At 49.9% G+C, this 15,431-nt stretch overlaps 3 non-coding genes across 3 annotated transcripts; all 3 read left to right on the top strand.

Moving 5' to 3' along the window:
- Positions 1 to 4,800: 4,800 nt before the first annotated feature.
- Trnan-guu (transfer RNA asparagine (anticodon GUU)) lies at positions 4,801 to 4,874 on the top strand. Its single transcript has one exon. It is a non-coding gene; the product is annotated as a tRNA-Asn (tRNA).
- A 5,204-nt stretch (positions 4,875 to 10,078) lies between these two features.
- On the top strand, positions 10,079 to 10,152 carry Trnan-guu (transfer RNA asparagine (anticodon GUU)). Its single transcript has one exon. It is a non-coding gene; the product is annotated as a tRNA-Asn (tRNA).
- Positions 10,153 to 15,208: 5,056 nt separating this feature from the next.
- On the top strand, positions 15,209 to 15,282 carry Trnan-guu (transfer RNA asparagine (anticodon GUU)). Its single transcript has one exon. It is a non-coding gene; the product is annotated as a tRNA-Asn (tRNA).
- The last annotated feature ends 149 nt before the right edge of the window (positions 15,283 to 15,431 follow it).

Genomic DNA, 15,431 nt, shown 5'->3' with positions numbered 1-15,431 from the left:
CGCCGGGGAACTCGCGCTTGTGGTCGCCCTATGCTGTGTCTGCGCTGTAAGGGTTCTGGTCACGTTCGACGAGAATCCAAGGTTCCCCGTTGCTCCAGGTGCAGGCTTTTCGGCTGCGTTGATGCGGACTGTGTACGCTCGTATGCAGTAGCGGCGGGTTCGGTGGGGAGCGAGCCATTAACATCAGACGACATGATGGACGTCATCGAGGCGGAGGACGCGGCCAAGGGAGCCGGAAGCGGCAGCGCGGTGGCAGAAGTAAGCGGGCCAACCACCCCGACGAAAGGAGGACGGAATGATGTGCCTCCCCCCAAGGAGCCAGCAGAAACTCTCGGGAGCGTGACAGAGACCCCTGCCGAAGATGAGAGCCCCCAGAAGGCTACTGACGCTATGCAGGCAGCGGAAGACAGCACGACCCCCTCCAACGCCCGCGTCGAAGGCGTCTCGGCTTCGGTCAAGAGGTCCCTGCAGCAGGACGAGAAAGTCGACGGAAAGGCTGGTGGTGATTCTGACGCTCCGACCGCTAAGGCGTTGTCCGGAAGGCGCTCGACCATCAAGCCTAAGCCAAACCTGGAGGCCGACCGTAGGGCCGCCGCGAAGCCGACCCCAGACGACCTCGACCGACGGCCACCGGATGGCCACGGAGGCGTCTAGCGGACTGCTGGACGTTAAGGTGAGCACCATGCTCCGGGCCTTCTCCCCTGCTTTTTGTATCAATTATGGCTTTCAACCCGTCGCTTAGCCTCGGCACGCTAAACGTTCGAGGTCTGGCAGCCAAAAGGAAACAGTCAGGTGTATCGACTACTAGTGGACCAAGACGTCGACGTTTTAGCCGTGCAAGAAACCAAGGTAGACGGCGAGGAGCAGACCGGGAGCATGGTGCAAAGGTTCACCTATATGTACTATACGGTTGTGAGCCACGCCTTAGGGACGTCGGCTGGGTGTGTATTGTTCGTGAAGAAGCTCCAAGGGCTGGACATAGAGGGTTACTTTTCATGTACTTCTGGCCGACTTGTCGTTTGTGACTTCAGCTATTGTGATGTCCAATGGCGCGTGCTGTGCGTTTATGCGCCTAATGCGGTGGAAGAGAGGGCTAATTTCTTTTGTAAGCTAAGGCAACACTTCCCTGCAAACAAAATAATAGCCTGTATGGGTTATTTCCATTGCGTGTTCAATTCGCAGGATAGGTCTACGCGACGCGTTGTTTATGACAAAAGCACTGACATCCTGGCGCAGATTATAAGCGAATTTGAACTAGAAGACATCTCTGAGTGTTTTCGGGGTGACCGGGACGTGAGGTACACTCACTTTCAGGGTGCAAGTCACGCACGATTGGACCATGTGTATCTATCATACGATTTAGTAGATAAATGCCAGAGTTACGCAGTGACTGCAATATCGTTTTCTGACCCCTGCCTGGTAAAATGCAGGGTGGGCCTTAAGAAAGATCGAAAGCAATTTGTCTGGGAATTGTGGAAAATGAACGCTCAGCTTCTACGCGATGACACGTTTCATTATTTGGTAGTGACTGGTCTGAAAAGTTTTGGAACGGACAGTTCTATCAAGTTTGGTGAGGAATGGGAGTTGCTGAAGCAAAGTATTAAAATGAAGGCTATCGAAAGGAGTAGTGTATTGCGATATGAAGAAAAGGCAAGAGAACAGGCTTTAAAAACACTTTTGAAAAAATTAGCGACGCTCGATTGCATGCAATCGGGTGCTTATCAAGAAGATATGCGCTCTGTTAAGGAAAAACTCGAGCCGTTCGACGAAGAGGGCTATCGGGGTGCGCTCATGCTTGCGAGAGCAGAAAGACTAGCGTGCGCGGAAATGCCTACGAATAGAGCGCTGGGACTAGAAAAAAAGCATTCCAGACGCAAGCAGGTTGAGGCCATCGAACACGACGGGGTGGAAATAACCGATCACAATAACATAGGGAGAGCTTTTTTTGACCATCTTCAAAAGCTTTTCGCATTCAGGCCCGTCAATATGCAAGGTTTCAAACACTTATTTTTGGAGCGAATGCCGCAATTTTCCAGTGACGTTAAGGAGACGTTAGAACACCCAATAACAGAAAACGAAGTGATGAAAGCTATCGAAGACCTGAACCCTGGCAAGTCACCAGGGCCAGACTGTCTTTGTGCAGCTTGGTACAAAATATTCAGACCACCTAGCCCCTAGACTAACCGCAGTTTTCAATGAAGCATACGAACTGAAAATGCTTCCACCATCCTTCGACCAGTCCCATACAGTACTAATCTTGAAAACCGAAGAGACCGAAAAGCTCAAGCAACTTTCATCCTACAGACCAATAGCAGTGACCAACTGTGACTACAAAATATTGATGAAGGTACTGGCACGTAGGGTGCAGTCAGTTATTAAGGAAATAGTCGGCCCGCACCAGACGTGCAGCATCCGCGGTAGAACGATTTTCACAAACATTCATAAGATGAAGTGTGTGCTTGAGTGTTGTGACGCTATGTACGATGCAGTAGTGATCCTCTAGCTGGACTTGAAGAAAGCGTTCGATCGCGTTTCGCATGAGCTCTTGCTTACAATCCTGAAACATGTTAATTTTGGCCGCATAATCACTGACGGGGTGACTATGGCGTACCGGAGCTGCTATACGAGACTTATAATTAATCAGACGTTGGGGGCCCCCATTAATGTGAAGCGCTCCGTTCGCCAGGGTTGCCCACTCAGCCCACTCTTGTTTTGATGTAATAGTTCAGCGGAAATCCGCTAGGTGGAGATAAGTAATTAAAGAGAAACTGAGACTTCCACCCAAATGTAGCAATTCGCTACTATGGAAACCCAACCGGGTTCCTCGAAAGAAAACTTCGCAGTTGAAGAAAAATTCGTCCTGGTCCCGGACCAGGACGAATTTTTCTTCAACTGCGAAGTTTTCTTTCGAGGAACCCGGTTGGGTTTCCATAGTAGCGAATTGCTACATTTGGGTGGAAGTCTCAGTTTCTCTTTAATCACTCTTGTTTTGTGTTGACATGGAAAGTCTATGTCAGGCTATAATCCAAAATGATTACATTAACGGATTTCTACTGCAAGCAGCAGAAGTCAAGTTATTGGCTTATGGTGACGATGTGGCAGTATGCTGAAAAGATACCCAGAGTGTGTTGAATACTGTTACTATCATCAGATGGTTTAGTGAAATCACTAATATATTCGTGAACTGGCAGAAATCTTCGGGTTTTTGGCATGGAAGGTGGGCGTCTACCCCAGACCATATTCAAACGTCAGCTGGGTTACGACACCAGTGAAGTACCTTGGCGCACCCCTTGATGCCTACAAGGACAGTAGCGAGTACTGGAAGGAGCAGACAAAAGAGATAAAAGAAAATGTGGACAGATGGAAAGCCTGCCACTTGTGAATATTCGGGAGAGCTACCGCGTGCAATATGTTCGTCGTGACAAAAATCTGGTACGTAATGCAGGTCCTACAGTGCTCACGGATTAATGTGCAGCAACAGCACAGCGTGTTCACTGTTTTCGTGTGGGCATCAAGCTGGGAGCGATGCAGCTGAGATAATCTTTTCCGGCGTGTTAAGGATGGTGGTCTTAGGTTGGCGGACATCTTCTTGCGTCAACTTGTTAACAGGTTCTTTTTCTTTCGCGATACAAATGACCCATTTCTGCGCACTGTGATGCAAATGAGACTATGAAGATCACTTCCCGAGTTTGTCGGCACCGAAACCATGACACGTGGATTCTTCCGGGAAATTGTTGATAGTGTTTCCTTTTTGCGTGTTCGTTTTTCGAATGCATATTTGTGGACTATAAAGCGCAAAAAGTTATATCGTGATTTGTGTGATAGTGTTTTGCTTGTACCCATGTACCGAGCCCTGTACAGTGGAGGCCCAGGCCTAGACGTTTTGGAAAGGGTGCGAAAGATGCCAGTGCAACAAGGCACCAAATAGTTCTTTAAAAAACATACCGGTACTTTAAACGTTAAAACATTTCTAGTACAACGTAAGTTCTACTTGCCATGGGGAGAAAACTGCCTCATTTGTAAAAAACCGGAAAACGTTGATCATGTCTTCATCCATTGTTGGGAGGGGGTATATTTCTGGGCGCAAGTTAAAATACGCTAGCGCAAGACAGGGGTAGGTCTCTTCCTGCGATCTCCTCCCTGAAGATCGCAGGGAGAGGCCTTCGTCCTGCAGTGGACATAAATAAAGGCTGATGATGAGGATGATGATGATGATGATATTTCTGGGACGTATTGCAAAGGACCTTAAAAAAGGAGCTACCGATAGATCCCCAAAGAATCAGGTTTTTGCCAATAGATGACGACGAAGGATTCTCTTATGTTTTAATCATGCTTACGGGCCTCCACTGTCTATGGCGCTCGAGAATGGCGGGGTACCACTGTGACCCTGATGCCCGACCGGGGCGTGTATACATCCGAGAAAGCATGCATCGGCATGTAGAACTGTTGAAGTCACAACAGACTGTTCCCGAGTGGCTGTCCAGGGTTGAACTCCTGGCAGCACTCAAGGAATTTTAACACGACAACGTCATGCCGCAGTAGCGGATGGCAACAAATGTATGTATTGCTGTTTTGTATAGTGTTCATGCAATTTTGTGTTGTTCTTTGTCAAGGACTGGCAATAAAGAAAATAAAAAGACTCGACGGCCAAAAAAAACGTGGCGCAATCGGCTAGCGCGTTCGGCTGTTAACCGAAAGGTTGGAGGTTCAAGCCCTCCCGGGGGCGGTGGTCTTCCTTTTTTTTACATGTGCGTTGCATGAGAGTCACGAGCACAACAGGTAAAGCGCAGCGCGTGTATCGCCTCCGTGGCGCAATCGGCTAGCGCGTTCGGCTGTTCACCGAAAGGTTGCAGGTTCAAGCCCTCCCGGGGGCGGTGGTCTTCCTTTTTTTTGCATGTGCGTTGTATGACAGTCACGAGCACAACAGGTAAATCGCAGCACGCGTATCGCCTCCGTGGCGCAATCATTCTGCTTCCGGCTTCCGAGCTAAACGGATTGCGGGATCATGGGCTATAACGGAGCGGCTAATGCCGCTGTCAGCCGCGGCAACAGGGTTTCGAATGAGGATGATAAGGGCTACCAGATTATTTTGCCAGGACTACCAACAGGACGCATCGTATTAAATACTGTGTTTTTGCACGGCGACGCTCGTGTGCGCCCGTTCCGTGTAGAAGATTTTCGGGACGCGCTTCAAGCTGTTGGTATGCTCTCGGGCGTCGTCGCCCTTGGAGCGTACCAAATCAACCATGTGTGGGCGGTGACGATGAACACAGCCGAGGCTTCCAAAAATCTGGCGGCGCTATAGGAGCTGCAGGTCAAGGGGTGTCGCTGCCTGGTCATCGGCCCGAAGGAACAACAGGTGAAGCTGCGTCTCCACTGGTTGCTGCATGGGGTGGAAGACAAGGACGTGAAGGCGGCGTTGGCCTCGTTTGGCGAAGTGACCGAAGTGACCCGCGAGTGCTAGCGAGTGGATGGCGGCTCCGACAAGGGCTCAACGACTCGAGCAGTGCTACTGCAGCTCAAGTCTGGAGTGAAGGTCGACGACTTGCCCCACTAGATACGCGTCGCCGGGGAACTCGCACTTGTGGTCGCCCCGGGTCGCCTTCTGCAGTGTCTGCGCTGTAAGGGTTCTGGTCACGTTCGACGAGAATGCAAGGTTCCCGTTGCTTCAGGTGCAGGCTTTTCGGCCACGTTGATGTGGACTGTGTACGCTCGTATGCAGTAGCGGCGGGTTCGACGGAGAGCGAGGCGTTAACATCAGACGACATGATGGACGTCATCGAGGCGGAGGAGGCGGCCAAGGAAGCCGGAAGCGGCAACGCGGCGGCAGAAGCGAGCGAGACGACCACCCCGACGAATGGAAGATGGGATGATGTCCCTCCCCCCAAGGAGCCAACAGCAACTCTCGGGAGCGTGACGGAGACCCCGGCAGAAAGCGAGACCCCCCAGCAGGCTACTGACGCTATGCAGGTAGCGGAAGACTACACGACCCCTACCAACGCCCGCGTTGAAGGCATTGCAGCATCGGTCAAGAGGTCCCTGAAGCAGGAGGAGAAAGTCGATGGAAAGGCCGGCGGTGACTGTGAGGCTCCGCCCGCTAAGGCGCTTTCCGGAAGGCGCTCGACCCTCAAGCCTAAGCCGAGCTTGTAGGCCGACCGTAGGCCCGCCGCAAAGCCGACCCCGGAAAACTCGACCGACGGCGACCGGATGGCCACGGAGACGTCTAACGTACCGCTAGACGTTAAGGTAAGCACCATGCTCCGGGCCTTCTCTGCTTTTTGTATCAATTATGGCTGCCAACCGGTCGCTTAGCCTCGGCACGCTAAACGTTCGAGGTCTGGCCGCCAAAAGGAAACAGAGTCAGGTGTACGGACTACTAGTGGACCAAGACCTCGACGTTTTAGCCGTGCAAGAAACCAAGGTAGACGGCGAGGAGCAGACCGGGAGCATGGTGCAAAGGTTCACGTATAAGTACTATGCCGCAGTGAGCCACGCCTCAGGGACGTCGGCTGGGTCTGTATTGTTTGTGAAGAAGCTCTCTGGGCTTGTCATAGATGGTTACTTTTCGTGCACTTCTGGCCGACTTGTCTGTGATTTCAGCTATTGCGATGTCCGATGGCGCGTGTTGTGCGTTTATGCGTCTAATAATCTGGAAGAAAGTGCAAATTTCTTTCTTAACCTACAGCATCAACTCTCGGTGCACAAAATGATAGCCTTAGTTGGTGACTTCAATTGTGTATTAGGTGCCCAGGATAGGTCTACGCGACGCGTAGTTCATGACAAAAGCAGCGATATCCTGGCACAGATTCTACGTGAATGCGAATTGGAGGACATCGCTGAGTATTTTCGGGGGGACCGAGACGTGAGGTATACTCGCTTCCAGGGCACAAGTCACGCGCGATTGGACCGTATGTATTTGTCAGATGACTTAGTCGAAAAATTCCAGTATTATGATGTGACTGCAGTATCCTTTTCTGACCACTACCTGGTAAAATGCACGTTGGGCCACAAGAAAGAACAGAACAAATTTGTGTGGGAACTGTGGAAAATGAATGCGGAACTGCTACGGGATGACTCTTTCAACGAAAAGGGAACACTTTTGGTAATTACAGTTGTGTCAAGTTAGGTGAGGAATGGGAATAGCTGAAGCAAACTATAAAATGAAGGCAATAGAAAGGAGTAGCGTACTGCAATAGGAAAAGAAAGCGAGAGAAAACGCATTAAAATCAATGCATGATAAATTTGCGAAGCTCGAATGTATGCAACCGGGCGCTTATCAAGAAGATATGCGTGCCGTTAAGAAGAAACTCGAGGCGTTTGACGAAGAGCGCTACCGGGGTGCGCTAATGCACGCGAGAGCAGAAAGGCTGGCATGCGGCGAAATGCCTACGAAAAGAGTGCTGGGATTAGAAAAAAATAATTCCAGACGCAAGCAGACTCAGGCCATCGAACGCGACGGGGTTGAAGTAACCGAAAACTATAACATAGGGTGTGCTTTCTTTGAACATTTTCAAAAGCTTTTCGCATTCAGGCCCGTCGATATACAAGGTTTCAAACGCTTAATTTTGGAGCGAATGCCGCAATTGTCGAGTGAAGTAAAAGAGACATTAGAACACCCAATACCAGAAAATGAAGTGATGAAAGCTATCGAAGACCTGAACCCTGGCAAGTCACCAGGGCCAGACGGTCTTTGTGCAGCTTGGTACAAAATATTCAAACCACCTAGCCCCTAGACTAACCGCAGTTTTCAATGAAGCATACGAACTGAAAATGCTTCCACCATCCTTCGACCAGTCCCATACAGTACTAATCTTGAAAACCGAAGAGGCCGAAAAGCTCAAGCAACTTTCATCCTACAGACCAATAGCACTGACCAACTGTGACTACAAAATATTGATGAAGGTACTGGCACGTAGGGTGCAGTCAGTTATTAAGGAAGTAGTCGGCCCGCACCAGACGTGCAGCATCCGCGGTAGAACGATTTTCACAAACATTCATAAGATGAAGTGTGTGCTTGAGTGTTGTGACGCTATGTACGATGCAGTAGTGATCCTCTAGCTGGACTTGAAGAAAGCGTTCGATTGCGTTTCGCATGAGCTCTTGCTTACAATCCTGAAACATGTTAATTTTGGCCGCATAATCACTGACGGGGTGATTATGGCGTACCGGAGCTGCTATACGAGACTTATAATTAATCAGACGTTGGGGGCCCCCATTAATGTGAAGCGCTCCGTTCGCCAGGGTTGCCCACTCAGCCCACTCTTGTTTTGTGTTTACATGGAAACTCTATGTCAGGCTATAATCCAAAATGATTACATTAACGGATTTCTACTGCAAGCAGCAGAAGTCAAGTTATTGGCTTATGGTGACGATGTGGCAGTATGCTGAAAAGATACGCAGAGTGTGTTGAATACTGTTACTATCATCAGAAGGTTTAGTGAAATCACTAATATCTTCGTGAACTGGCAAAAATCTTCGGGTTTTTGGCATGGAAGGTGGGCGTCTACCCCAGACCATATTCAAACGTAAGCTGGGTTACGACACCAGTGAAGTACCGTGGCGCACCCCTTGATTCCTACAAGGACAGTAGCGAGTACTGGAAGAAGCGGACAAAAGAAATAAAAGAAAAATCGGACAGATGGAAAGCCTGCCACTTGTCAATATTCGGGAGAGCTACCGCGTGCAATATGTTCCTCGTGACGAAAATCTGGTACGTAATGCAGGTCGCACAGTGCTCACGGATAAATGTGAAGAAATTGCACCGCGTGTTCGCTGTTTTCGTGTGGGCATCAAGCTGGGAGCGATGTCGCGGAGATAATCTTTTCCTGCGTGTTAAGGATGGTGGTCTTGGTTTGGCGCACCTCTTCTTGCGTCAACTTGTTAACAGGTTCTTTTTCTTTCGCGATACAAATGACCCATTTCTGCGCACCGTGATGCAAATGAGACTATGAAGATCACTTCCCGAGTTTGTCGGCACCGAAACCATGACACGTGGATTCTTCCGGGAAATTGTTGATAGTGTTTCCTTTTTGCGTGTTCGTTTTTCGAATGCATATTTGTGGACTATAAAGCGCAAAAAGTTATATCGTGATTTGTGTGATAGTGTTTTGCTTGTACCCATGTACCGAGCCCTGTACAGTGGAGGCCCAGGCCTAGACGTTTTGGAAAGGGTGCGAAAGATGCCAGTGCAACAAGGCACCAAATAGTTCTTTAAAAAACATACCGGTACTTTAAACGTTAAAACATTTCTAGTACAACGTAAGTTCTACTTGCCATGGGGAGAAAACTGCCTCATTTGTAAAAAACCGGAAAACGTTGATCATGTCTTCATCCATTGTTGGGAGGGGGTATATTTCTGGGCGCAAGTTAAAATACGCTAGCGCAAGACAGGGGTAGGTCTCTTCCTGCGATCTCCTCCCTGAAGATCGCAGGGAGAGGCCTTCGTCCTGCAGTGGACATAAATAAAGGCTGATGATGAGGATGATGATGATGATGATATTTCTGGGACGTATTGCAAAGGACCTTAAAAAAGGAGCTACCGATAGATCCCCAAAGAATCAGGTTTTTGCCAATAGATGACGACGAAGGATTCTCTTATGTTTTAATCATGCTTACGGGCCTCCACTGTCTATGGCGCTCGAGAATGGCGGGGTACCACTGTGACCCTGATGCCCGACCGGGGCGTGTATACATCCGAGAAAGCATGCATCGGCATGTAGAACTGTTGAAGTCACAACAGACTGTTCCCGAGTGGCTGTCCAGGGTTGAACTCCTGGCAGCACTCAAGGAATTTTAACACGACAACGTCATGCCGCAGTAGCGGATGGCAACAAATGTATGTATTGCTGTTTTGTATAGTGTTCATGCAATTTTGTGTTGTTCTTTGTCAAGGACTGGCAATAAAGAAAATAAAAAGACTCGACGGCCAAAAAAAACGTGGCGCAATCGGCTAGCGCGTTCGGCTGTTAACCGAAAGGTTGGAGGTTCAAGCCCTCCCGGGGGCGGTGGTCTTCCTTTTTTTTACATGTGCGTTGCATGAGAGTCACGAGCACAACAGGTAAAGCGCAGCGCGTGTATCGCCTCCGTGGCGCAATCGGCTAGCGCGTTCGGCTGTTCACCGAAAGGTTGCAGGTTCAAGCCCTCCCGGGGGCGGTGGTCTTCCTTTTTTTTGCATGTGCGTTGTATGACAGTCACGAGCACAACAGGTAAATCGCAGCACGCGTATCGCCTCCGTGGCGCAATCATTCTGCTTCCGGCTTCCGAGCTAAACGGATTGCGGGATCATGGGCTATAACGGAGCGGCTAATGCCGCTGTCAGCCGCGGCAACAGGGTTTCGAATGAGGATGATAAGGGCTACCAGATTATTTTGCCAGGACTACCAACAGGACGCATCGTATTAAATACTGTGTTTTTGCACGGCGACGCTCGTGTGCGCCCGTTCCGTGTAGAAGATTTTCGGGACGCGCTTCAAGCTGTTGGTATGCTCTCGGGCGTCGTCGCCCTTGGAGCGTACCAAATCAACCATGTGTGGGCGGTGACGATGAACACAGCCGAGGCTTCCAAAAATCTGGCGGCGCTATAGGAGCTGCAGGTCAAGGGGTGTCGCTGCCTGGTCATCGGCCCGAAGGAACAACAGGTGAAGCTGCGTCTCCACTGGTTGCTGCATGGGGTGGAAGACAAGGACGTGAAGGCGGCGTTGGCCTCGTTTGGCGAAGTGACCGAAGTGACCCGCGAGTGCTAGCGAGTGGATGGCGGCTCCGACAAGGGCTCAACGACTCGAGCAGTGCTACTGCAGCTCAAGTCTGGAGTGAAGGTCGACGACTTGCCCCACTAGATACGCGTCGCCGGGGAACTCGCACTTGTGGTCGCCCCGGGTCGCCTTCTGCAGTGTCTGCGCTGTAAGGGTTCTGGTCACGTTCGACGAGAATGCAAGGTTCCCGTTGCTTCAGGTGCAGGCTTTTCGGCCACGTTGATGTGGACTGTGTACGCTCGTATGCAGTAGCGGCGGGTTCGACGGAGAGCGAGGCGTTAACATCAGACGACATGATGGACGTCATCGAGGCGGAGGAGGCGGCCAAGGAAGCCGGAAGCGGCAACGCGGCGGCAGAAGCGAGCGAGACGACCACCCCGACGAATGGAAGATGGGATGATGTCCCTCCCCCCAAGGAGCCAACAGCAACTCTCGGGAGCGTGACGGAGACCCCGGCAGAAAGCGAGACCCCCCAGCAGGCTACTGACGCTATGCAGGTAGCGGAAGACTACACGACCCCTACCAACGCCCGCGTTGAAGGCATTGCAGCATCGGTCAAGAGGTCCCTGAAGCAGGAGGAGAAAGTCGATGGAAAGGCCGGCGGTGACTGTGAGGCTCCGCCCGCTAAGGCGCTTTCCGGAAGGCGCTCGACCCTCAAGCCTAAGCCGAGCTTGTAGGCCGACCGTAGGCCCGCCGCAAAGCCGACCCCGGAAAACTCGACCGACGGCGACCGGATGGCCACGGAGACGTCTAACGTACCGCTAGACGTTAAGGTAAGCACCATGCTCCGGGCCTTCTCTGCTTTTTGTATCAATTATGGCTGCCAACCGGTCGCTTAGCCTCGGCACGCTAAACGTTCGAGGTCTGGCCGCCAAAAGGAAACAGAGTCAGGTGTACGGACTACTAGTGGACCAAGACCTCGACGTTTTAGCCGTGCAAGAAACCAAGGTAGACGGCGAGGAGCAGACCGGGAGCATGGTGCAAAGGTTCACGTATAAGTACTATGCCGCAGTGAGCCACGCCTCAGGGACGTCGGCTGGGTCTGTATTGTTTGTGAAGAAGCTCTCTGGGCTTGTCATAGATGGTTACTTTTCGTGCACTTCTGGCCGACTTGTCTGTGATTTCAGCTATTGCGATGTCCGATGGCGCGTGTTGTGCGTTTATGCGTCTAATAATCTGGAAGAAAGTGCAAATTTCTTTCTTAACCTACAGCATCAACTCTCGGTGCACAAAATGATAGCCTTAGTTGGTGACTTCAATTGTGTATTAGGTGCCCAGGATAGGTCTACGCGACGCGTAGTTCATGACAAAAGCAGCGATATCCTGGCACAGATTCTACGTGAATGCGAATTGGAGGACATCGCTGAGTATTTTCGGGGGGACCGAGACGTGAGGTATACTCGCTTCCAGGGCACAAGTCACGCGCGATTGGACCGTATGTATTTGTCAGATGACTTAGTCGAAAAATTCCAGTATTATGATGTGACTGCAGTATCCTTTTCTGACCACTACCTGGTAAAATGCACGTTGGGCCACAAGAAAGAACAGAACAAATTTGTGTGGGAACTGTGGAAAATGAATGCGGAACTGCTACGGGATGACTCTTTCAACGAAAAGGGAACACTTTTGGTAATTACAGTTGTGTCAAGTTAGGTGAGGAATGGGAATAGCTGAAGCAAACTATAAAATGAAGGCAATAGAAAGGAGTAGCGTACTGCAATAGGAAAAGAAAGCGAGAGAAAACGCATTAAAATCAATGCATGATAAATTTGCGAAGCTCGAATGTATGCAACCGGGCGCTTATCAAGAAGATATGCGTGCCGTTAAGAAGAAACTCGAGGCGTTTGACGAAGAGCGCTACCGGGGTGCGCTAATGCACGCGAGAGCAGAAAGGCTGGCATGCGGCGAAATGCCTACGAAAAGAGTGCTGGGATTAGAAAAAAATAATTCCAGACGCAAGCAGACTCAGGCCATCGAACGCGACGGGGTTGAAGTAACCGAAAACTATAACATAGGGTGTGCTTTCTTTGAACATTTTCAAAAGCTTTTCGCATTCAGGCCCGTCGATATACAAGGTTTCAAACGCTTAATTTTGGAGCGAATGCCGCAATTGTCGAGTGAAGTAAAAGAGACATTAGAACACCCAATACCAGAAAATGAAGTGATGAAAGCTATCGAAGACCTGAACCCTGGCAAGTCACCAGGGCCAGACGGTCTTTGTGCAGCTTGGTACAAAATATTCAAACCACCTAGCCCCTAGACTAACCGCAGTTTTCAATGAAGCATACGAACTGAAAATGCTTCCACCATCCTTCGACCAGTCCCATACAGTACTAATCTTGAAAACCGAAGAGGCCGAAAAGCTCAAGCAACTTTCATCCTACAGACCAATAGCACTGACCAACTGTGACTACAAAATATTGATGAAGGTACTGGCACGTAGGGTGCAGTCAGTTATTAAGGAAGTAGTCGGCCCGCACCAGACGTGCAGCATCCGCGGTAGAACGATTTTCACAAACATTCATAAGATGAAGTGTGTGCTTGAGTGTTGTGACGCTATGTACGATGCAGTAGTGATCCTCTAGCTGGACTTGAAGAAAGCGTTCGATTGCGTTTCGCATGAGCTCTTGCTTACAATCCTGAAACATGTTAATTTTGGCCGCATAATCACTGACGGGGTGATTATGGCGTACCGGAGCTGCTATACGAGACTTATAATTAATCAGACGTTGGGGGCCCCCATTAATGTGAAGCGCTCCGTTCGCCAGGGTTGCCCACTCAGCCCACTCTTGTTTTGTGTTTACATGGAAACTCTATGTCAGGCTATAATCCAAAATGATTACATTAACGGATTTCTACTGCAAGCAGCAGAAGTCAAGTTATTGGCTTATGGTGACGATGTGGCAGTATGCTGAAAAGATACGCAGAGTGTGTTGAATACTGTTACTATCATCAGAAGGTTTAGTGAAATCACTAATATCTTCGTGAACTGGCAAAAATCTTCGGGTTTTTGGCATGGAAGGTGGGCGTCTACCCCAGACCATATTCAAACGTAAGCTGGGTTACGACACCAGTGAAGTACCGTGGCGCACCCCTTGATTCCTACAAGGACAGTAGCGAGTACTGGAAGAAGCGGACAAAAGAAATAAAAGAAAAATCGGACAGATGGAAAGCCTGCCACTTGTCAATATTCGGGAGAGCTACCGCGTGCAATATGTTCCTCGTGACGAAAATCTGGTACGTAATGCAGGTCGCACAGTGCTCACGGATAAATGTGAAGAAATTGCACCGCGTGTTCGCTGTTTTCGTGTGGGCATCAAGCTGGGAGCGATGTCGCGGAGATAATCTTTTCCTGCGTGTTAAGGATGGTGGTCTTGGTTTGGCGCACCTCTTCTTGCGTCAACTTGTTAACAGGTTCTTTTTCTTTCGCGATACAAATGACCCATTTCTGCGCACCGTGATGCAAATGAGACTATCAAGATCTCTTCCCCGAGCTTGTTGTCAGTACCGAAACCATGACAGGTTCAGTGCGTGGATTCTTCCGGGAAATTGTTGATAGTGTTTCCTTTTTGCATGTTCGTTTTTCGAATTTATATTTGTTGACTGTAAAACGCAAAAAGTTATATCGTGATTTGTGTGATAGTGTCTTGCTTGTATCCATGAACCGAGCCGTGCACAGTGGAGGCCAAGGCCTAGACGTTTTGAAAAGGGTGCGAAAGATGCCAGTGCAACCAGGCACCATATCGTTCTTCTTTAAACTACATACCGGTACTTTACACGTTAAAACATTTCTAGAACAGCGTAAGTTCTACTTGCCATGGGGAAACAACTGCCTCATTTGTAAAAAACCCGAAAACATAGATCATGTCTTCATCCACTGTTGGGAGGGGGTATATTTCTGGGACGTATTGCAAAGGACCTTAAAAAAGGAGCTACCGATAGATCCCCAAGGAATCAGGTTTTCGCCAGTAGATGACGACGAAGGATTCCCGTATGATTGCGCCACGGAGGGCCTCCACTGTCTATGGCGCTCGAGAATGGCGGGGTACCAGTGTGACCCTGATGCCCGACCGGCGCGTGTATACTTCCGAGAAAGCATGCATCGGCATGTAGAACTGTTGAAGTCACAACAGACTGTTCCCGAGTGGCTGTCCAGGGTTGAACCCCTGACAGCACTCAAGGCATTTTAAAACGACAACGTCATGCCGCAGTAGCGGATGGCAACAAATGTATGTATTGCTGTTTTGCATAGTGTTCATGGAATTTTGTGTTGTTCTTTGCCGAGGACTGGCAATAAAGTAATAAAAAAAGCCTCCGTGGCGCAATCGGCTAGCGCGTTCGGCTGTTAACCGCAAGGGTGGAGGTTCAGGCCCTCCAGGGGGCGGTGGTCTTCCTTTTTTTACATGTGCGTTGTAACACAGTCACGGGCACAAGAGGTCAATCGCAGCACGGGTATCGCCTCCGTGGCGCAATCGGCTAGCGCGTTCGGCTGTTAACCGAAAGGTTGGAGGTTCAAGCCCTCCCGTGGGCGGTGGTCTTCCTTTTTTTACATGTGGGTTGCATGAGAGTCACAAGCACAACAGGTAAAGCGCCGCGCGTGTAACGCCTCCGTGGCGCAATCGGCTAGAGCGTTCGGCTGTTAACCGAAAGGTTGGAGGTTCAAGCTCTCCCGGGGCCGGT

The sequence above is a fragment of the Dermacentor silvarum genome, chromosome 1, assembly GCF_013339745.2.
Source record: "Dermacentor silvarum isolate Dsil-2018 chromosome 1, BIME_Dsil_1.4, whole genome shotgun sequence".
Classification (NCBI taxonomy): domain Eukaryota; kingdom Metazoa; phylum Arthropoda; class Arachnida; order Ixodida; family Ixodidae; genus Dermacentor; species Dermacentor silvarum.
This window is presented reverse-complemented; position numbering and strand designations above follow the sequence as displayed.